Consider the following 8,304-nt stretch of genomic DNA (forward strand, 5'->3'; position numbering starts at 1 on the left):
GGATTCAGAGTTGTTGGGGGCACACTGGACTGTTCTGAGTGGCCAGGGCCAGCATGTGACGTCAGAGACCCCTTCTGATAGGTTCTTACCTCTCTTGGTAGCCAAACCTCCTTTCTTGGTAGCCAAACCTCCTTTTCTGGCTATTTAGGGTCTCTCCTCTGCGGTATTCTTCAGAGCCTCCTACAGTGACAATAAGGGTAACACTCACAGAGGGAATCTTTGAACCTCTCCCACTTCGGACTCTACCACAACACTGAACTCTGACCAATTCAGTCTGACTGTATCAACGGATTGGAAGAGTGGGAGGGGTGAGCATGTTAAGTAATATTGTGAGTACTCCGCTGTCACTTGACCTTTCACTCATGGTACGTGTGTTCTCTATTTTCCATGCACTTTCCAAGTTTTCAATAAAAAGATCATACAAAAAAAAAATCAGACCAATTGCTTTTTAATATAAATGGGGTTATGAAAATCAGGCTTTGGAAAGCACAGAGGGAAGGGGGTGTAGGAGGCTGGCCTGGCTTGTAGAGGGTACCAAGAGGTACTTGCACTCTGTACCAGGACCAGTTATCCCTTATTAGTGGAGAAGGGGTGTTTCTAGCAGCTTAGGCTGATAGAAGGTAGCTATGGAGAGCAGCTTAGGCTGAACTAGGAGACATGCAAAGCTCCTACTATACCACTGGTGTCATATGCACAATATCATAAGAAAACACAATACACAGATATACTAAAAATAAAGGTACTTTATTTTTATGACAATATGCCAAAAGTATCTCAGTGAGTACCCACAGGATAGCAAATATACACAAGATATATGTACACAATACCAAAAATATGCGGTAATAATAAAAGGAAGTAATGCAAGCAATGTACAGTCACAATAGATTGCAATGAGAGCACATAGGTATAGGGGCAACACAAACCATATACTCCAAAAGTGGAATGCGAACCACGAATGGACCCCAAACCTATGTGAGCTTGTAGAGGGTCGCTGGGACTGTAAGAAAACAGTAAGGATTCAAAAAATAGCCCACCCCAAGACCCTGAAAAGTAAGTGTAAAGTGCACCTATATTCCCCAGAGAGCACAGAAGTCGTGATAGGGGAATTCTGCAAGGAAGACCAACACCAGCAATGCAACAAAGGTGGATTTCCGGACGAGAGTACCTGTGGAACAAGGGGACCAAGTCCAAGAGTCACAACAAAGTCGAGATTGGGCAGATGCCCAGGAAATGCCAGCTGAGGATGCAAAGAAGCTGCCACCGGATGGTAGAAGCTGTGGATTCTGCAAGAACGAAGAGGGCTAGAAACTTCCCCTTTGGAGGATGGATGTCACACGTCGTGAAGAAGCTTGCAGAGGTGTTCCCACGCAGAAAAACAGCAAACAAGCCTTGCTAGCTGCAAGGGTCGCGGTTAGGGTTTTTGGATGCTGCTGTGGCCCAGGAGGGACCAGGATGTCGCCAATTACGTGAGGAGACAGAGGGGGCTCCCAGCAAGAAAGGGAGCCCTCACAGAAGCAGGCAGCACCCGCAGAAGTGCAGAAACAGGCACTACGAAGAGGAGTGAACCGGAGCTCACCTGAAGTCACAAAAGGAGATCCCACGACGTCGGAGGACAACTCAGGAGGTTGTGCACTGCAGGTTAGAGTGTTGGGGACCCAGGCTTGGCTGTGCACCAAGGAAATCCTGCAAGGGTCGCGGTTAGGGTTTTTGGATGCTGCTGTGGCCCAGGAGGGACCAGGATGTCGCCAATTTCGTGAGGAGACAGAGGGGGCGCCCAGCAAGATAGGGAGCCCTCACAGAAGCAGGCAGCACCCGCAGAAGTGCAGAAACAGGCACTACGAAGAGGAGTGAACCGGAGATCACCCGAAGTCACAAAAGGAGATCCCACGATGGCGGAGGACAACTCAGGAGGTTGTGCACTGCAGGTTAGAGTGTCGGAGACCCAGGCTTGGCTGTGCACCAAGGAAAACCTGGAAGAGTGCACCGGAGCAGCTGCAAATCACGCAGTACCCAGCAATGCAGTCTAGCGTGGGGAGGCAAGGACTTACCTCCACCAAACTTGGACTGAAGAGTCACTGGACTGTGGGAGTCACTTGGACAGAGTTGCTGAGTTCCAGGGACCACGCTCGTCGTGCTGAGAGGGGACCCAGAGGACCAGTGATGCAGTTCTTTTGGTGCCTGCGGTTGCAGGGGGAGGATTCCGTCATCCCACGGGAGATTTCTTCGGAGCTTCTAGTGCAGAGAGGAGGCAGACTACCCCCAGAGCATGCACCACCAGGAAAACAGTCGAGAAGGCGGCAGGATCAGCGATACAAGGTTGCAGTAGTCGTCTTTGCTACTTTGTTGCGGTTTTGCAGGTGTCCTGAGCAGTCAGCGGTCAATTCCGTGGCAGAAGGTGAAGAGAGAGATGCAGAGGAACTCTGATGAGCTCTTGCATTCATTATCTAAAGAATTCCCCAAAACAGAGACCCTAAATAGCCAGAAAAGGAGGTTTGGCTACCTAGGAAGGAGGATAGGCTAGCAACACAAGTAAGAGCCTATTAGAAGGAGTCTCTGACGTCACCTGCTGGCACTGGCCACTCAGAGCAGTCCAGTGTGCCAGCAGCACCTCTGTTTCCAAGATGGCAGAGGTCTGGAGCACACTGGAGGAGCTCTGGGCACCTCCCCTGGGAGGTGCAGGTCAGGGGAGTGGTCACTCCTCTTTCCTTTGTCCAGTTTCGTGCCAGAGCAGGGCTGGGGGATCCCTGAACCGGTGTAGACTGGCTTATGCCGAGATGGGCACCATCTGTGCCCATCAAAGCATTTCCAGAGGCTGGGGGAGGCTACTCCTCCCCAGCCCTGACACCTTTTTCCAAAGGGAGAGGGTGTAACACCCTCTCTCTGAGGAAGTCCTTTGTTCTGCCTTCCTGGGCCAAGCCTGGCTGGACCCCAGGAGGGCAGAAACCTGTCTGAGGGGTTGGCAGCAGCAGCAGCTGCAGTGAAACCCCAGGAAAGGTAGTTTGGCAGTACCCGGGTCTGTGCTAGAGACTCGGGGGATCATGGAATTGTCTCCCCAATGCCAGAATGGCATTGGGGTGACAATTCCATGATCTTAGACATGTTACATGGCCATGTTCGGAGTTACCATTGTGACGCTATACATAGGTAGTGAACTATGTATAGTGCACGCGTGTAATGGTGTCCCCGCACTCACAAAGTCCGGGGAATTTGCCCTGAACGATGTGGGGGCACCTTGGCTAGTGCCAGGGTGCCCACACACTAAGTAACTTAGCACCCAACCTTTACCAGGTAAAGGTTAGACATATAGGTGACTTATAAGTTACTTAAGTACAGTGGTAAATGGCTGTGAAATAACGTGGACGTTATTTCACTCAGGCTGCAGTGGCAGGCCTGTGTAAGAATTGTCAGAGCTCCCTATGGGTGGCAAAAGAAATGCTGCAGCCCATAGGGATCTCCTGGAACCCCAATACCCTGGGTACCACAGTACCATATACTAGGGAATTATAAGGGTGTTCCAGTATGCCAATGTGAATTGGTGAAATTGGTCACTAGCCTGTTAGTGACAATTTAGAAAGCAGAGAGAGAGCATAAACACTGAGGTTCTGGTTAGCAGAGCCTCAGTGAGACAGTTAGTCATCACATAGGGAACACATACAGGGCACACTTATGAGCACTGGGGCCCTGGCTGGCAGGGTCCCAGTGACACATATAACTAAAACAACATATATACAGTGAAATATGGGGGTAACATGCCAGGCAAGATGGTACTTTCCTACACAACCCCCCCCCCAAACGAAGGACAATAAGACTAGCCATGACCTGATGAGTCTTCATTGTCTAAGTGGAAATATCTGGAGAGTCCATCTGCATTGGAGTGGGTACTCCCAGGTCTAAGTTCCACTGTATAGTCCATTCCCTGTAGAGATATGGACCACCTCAACAATTTAGGGTTTTCACCTTTCATTTGTTTTAGCCAAAGTAGAGGTTTGTGGTCTGTCTGAACAATGAAGTGAGTGCCAAACAGGTATGGCCTCAACTTCTTCAGTGCCCAGACCACAGCAAAGGCCTCCCTCTCTATGGCAGACTAACGCTTTTCTCTAGGGGTCAACCTCCTGCTGATAAAAGCAACAGGTTGATCCTGGCCCTCAGAATTGAGTTGTGATAAGACTGCCCCTACCCCTAATTCAGATGCATCAGTTTGAACAATGAATTTCTTGGAGTAACATGGGCTTTTTAGGACAGGTGCAGAGCACATGGCCTGTTTCAGCTCCTCAAAAGCTTTCTGACAGCTAGCTGTCCATAATACCTTTTTAGGCATTTTCTTTGAAGTGAGGTCATTAAGAGGGGCTGCTATGGAGCCATAGTTCTTTATGAACCTCCTGTAATACCCAGTGAGGCCTAAGAAGGCTCTCACCTGGGTCTGAGTTGTAGTGGGAACCCAATCTATGATAGTTTGGATTTTCCCCTGAAGTGGTGCAATCTGTTCTCCACCTACAAGGTGTCCCAGATAAACCACTTTCCCCTGCCCTATCTGGCACTTTGAAGCCTTGATAGTGAGGCCTGCCTTTTGCGGGGCCTCCAAAACTTTCCACAGGTGGACCAGGTGATCATCCCAGGTGGAGCTAAAGACAGCTATATCATCTAGATATGCTGCACTAAAAGCCTCCAACCCTGGCAGGACTGTATTCACCAACCTCTGAAAAGTGGCAGGTGCATTTTTCAAACCAAAGGGCATTACTGTGAATTGGTAGTGCCCTCCAATAGTCAAAAATGCAGTTTTTGCTTTAGCATCCTCTGATAACTTGATCTGCCAATACCCTGCAGTCAAATCAAAGGTGCTTAGATACTTGGCAGATGCCAGTGTATCTATTAGCTCATCTGCCCTGGGTATAGGGTGAGCATCAGTTTTAGTTACCTGGTTGAGACCTCTGTAATCTACACAAAACCTCATTTCCTTTTTCCCATCTTTAGAGTGAGGCTTTGGTACAAGTACCACAGGAGAGGCCCATGGACTTTCAGTGTGTTCAACCACTCTCAGTTCAAGCATTTTCTGAACCTCTTGTTTTATGCAGTCCCTGACATGGTCAGGCTGCCTATAGATCTTACTTTTGACAGGCATGCTGTCTCCAGTATCTATAGTGTGCTCACACCAAGAAGTGGTGCCTGGCACAGTAGAAAAGAGTTCAGAAAACTGACCCAGGAGATTTATGCAGTGGACTTTCTGCTCAGCAGTAAGACAATCTTCTAAAACTACACCTTCCACTAGAGCATCTTGTTTTGTGGAAGAGAAGAGATCGGGGAGAGGGTCACTCTCTTCTTCCTGTCCTTCATCTGTTGCCATGAGCAGGGTGAGATCAGCCCTGTCATAGTAGGGTTTTAGGCGATTGACATGGAGCACCCTAAGGGGACTCCTGGCAGTGCCCAAGTCAACCAAGTAGGTGACTTCTCCCTTCTTTTCAACAATAATGTGGGGTCCACTCCCTTTGTCTTGGAGTGCTCTTGGGGACACAGGCTCCAAGACCCACACTTTCTGCCCTGGTTGGTACTGAATCAGAACAGCCTTCTGGTCATGCCATTGCTTTTGGAGCTCTTGGCTGGCCTGAAGGTTTTTGCAGGCCTTTTTCATATACTCAGCCATTCTGGATCTTAGGCCAAGTACATAGTCCACTATGTCTTGCTTAGGAGCTTTTAAAGGTTGTTCCCAACCCTCCTTTACAAGTGTTAGAGGACCTCTTACAGGGTGCCCAAATAGGAGTTCAAAGGGGCTGAAGCCCACTCCTTTCTGGGGTACCTCCCTGTAAGCAAAAAGGAGGCAAGGTAACAGGACATCCCATCTCCTCCTGAGTTTTTCTGGGAGTCCCATTATCATTCCTTTGAGAGTTTTGTTAAACCTCTCAACCAGTCCATTTGTTTGTGGATGATAAGGTGTGGTGAATTTGTATGTTACACCACATTCCTTCCACATGGCCTTCAAGTATGCAGACATAAAGTTGCTACCTCTGTCTGACACCACCTCTTTTGGGAAACCCACCCTGGAAAAGATTCCCAGGAGGGCCTTTGCCACTGCAGGAGCTTTAGTGGTCCTTAGAGGAATTGCTTCAGGATATCTTGTGGCATGGTCCACTACCACCAAGATAAACCTATTGCCTGAAGCAGTAGGAGGGTCCAGGGGGCCAACTATGTCAACCCCTACCCTTTCAAAGGGAACCCCAACCACAGGCAGTGGAATAAGGGGAGCCTTTGGGGTGCCACCAGTCTTGCCACTGGCTTGACAGGTGACACAGGACTTACAAAATTATTTTGTGTCCTCTGACATTCTAGGCCAATGAAACAGGGGGACAAGCCTACCCCATGTTTTCATCTGCCCTAAATGTCCAGCCAAGGGAATGTCGTGGGCTAGAGTTAGGAGGAACTCTCTGTATTGCAGGGGAATAACCAATCTCCTGGCAGCTCCAGGTTTTGTGTCCCTTGCCTCTGTATACAAGAGATTGTCCTCCCAGTAAACTCTGTGAGAGTCACTGACATCCCCATTCTGCTGTTTGACAGCTTGCTGTCTTAGACCCTCTAGTGTGGGACAGGTCTGCTGTGCCACACTCAGCTCCTCCCTGGCAGCCCCCCCTCCACCCAAAAGCTCAGCAGTGTCTGCTTCCAGCTCCTCTGGTGAAGGTTCTGCACAGGGGGGAAATTCTTCTTCCTCAGAAGTTGAATCTACTGTAGAGGGAGGGATAGTAGGTAGGGATTTACCTTTACTAACCCTAGCTTTAGGGAGCACTTGGTCCATTGTTCCAGGATCCAAGTCACCCTGTCCTTTTTGCTTTTTGGCCTGAGCCCTTGTCAAAGCAAAAATATGCCCAGGAATGCCCAGCATTGCTGCATGAGCCTCCAACTCCACTTCTGCCCAAGCTGATGTCTCTAAATCGTTCCCTAGTAGACAGTCTACAGGTAAATCTGAGGCAACCACAACTTTCTTTGGACCAGTAACCCCCCCCCAGTTGAGATTCACAACAGCCATGGGGTGGCTAAGAGTGTTGTTATGAGCATCAGTCACTTGGTACTGGTGACCAAGTAGGTGTTGTTCAGGGTGGACCAGTTTCTCTATTACCATGGTAACACTGGCACCTGTGTCCCTGTAGGCCTGAACCTCAACACCATTTATTAGGGGTAGTTGCTTGTACTTATCCATATTAAGGGGACATGCAACCAAGGTGGCCAAATCAATGGCACCTTCAGAGACTAACACAGCCTCTGTGGTCTCCCTAACAAGACCAACCCCAACTAAATTACCAAAAGTGAGCCCAGCTACTCCCTTGGATTGGCTATTAGTAGGTTTGCTCCCACCACCACTGCTATTACTAGGGGCACTAGGTGTAGCAGTAGGGGTTGTGGTAGTGGGAGGCTTGGTGCTTTTCTTTGGACTACTGGCATCAGTTGTCCAATGGCCTTTTACTTTACATAAATAGCACCATGGTTTCTTTACTTGATTAGAAGAGGATTTGGACCCACCACCCCCACCAGAGTGTTTTTGTGGGCCTGATGAAGACTCATTTTTAGATTTGTCCCCACCCTTGTCTGAAGACTTACCATCCTTCTTCTTGCCATCCTTGTCACCCCCTGTATGAACTTTTCTGTTCACTCTTGTTCTGACCCATTTGTCTGCCTTCTTTTCCAATTCTTGGGGAGAGGTCAGATCTGAGTCCACTAGATATTGGTGTAACAAATCAGACACACAGTTATTCAGAATATGCTCTCTCAGGATCAAGTTATACAGGCTTTCATAGTCAGAAACTTTACTGCCATGTAACCACCCCTCCAACGCCTTCACTGAATGGTCAACAAAGTCTACCCAGTCTTGTGAAGACTCCTTTTTGGTTTCTCTGAACTTAATCCTGTATTGTTCAGTGGTTAAGCCATAACCATCCAGGAGTGCATTCTTTAAAACTGCAAAATTATTGGCATCACTTTCCTTCACAGTAAGGAGCCTATCCCTACCCTTTCCACTGAAAGATAGCCATAGGATAGCAGCCCACTGCCTTTGAGGGACCCCATGTACAACACAGGCTCTCTCAAGTGCAGCAAACCACTTGTTAATGTCATCCCCCTCCTTATAAGGGGGAACTATCTTATGCAGATTCCTAGAATCATGCTCTTTCACAGGATTACTATCTGTAATACTGCTGATGCCACCATGGGGTCCTAACCCCAACCTCTGTCTTTCTTTTTCTAAGTCTAAAGATTCCCTGTCTAGAGCCAGCTGTTGCTGTTTAAGCTTCAGCCTGGACTCTTCCACTCTCAATCTATTGAGCT

Source organism: Pleurodeles waltl, chromosome 9, assembly GCF_031143425.1.
Source record: "Pleurodeles waltl isolate 20211129_DDA chromosome 9, aPleWal1.hap1.20221129, whole genome shotgun sequence".
Taxonomy (NCBI): domain Eukaryota; kingdom Metazoa; phylum Chordata; class Amphibia; order Caudata; family Salamandridae; genus Pleurodeles; species Pleurodeles waltl.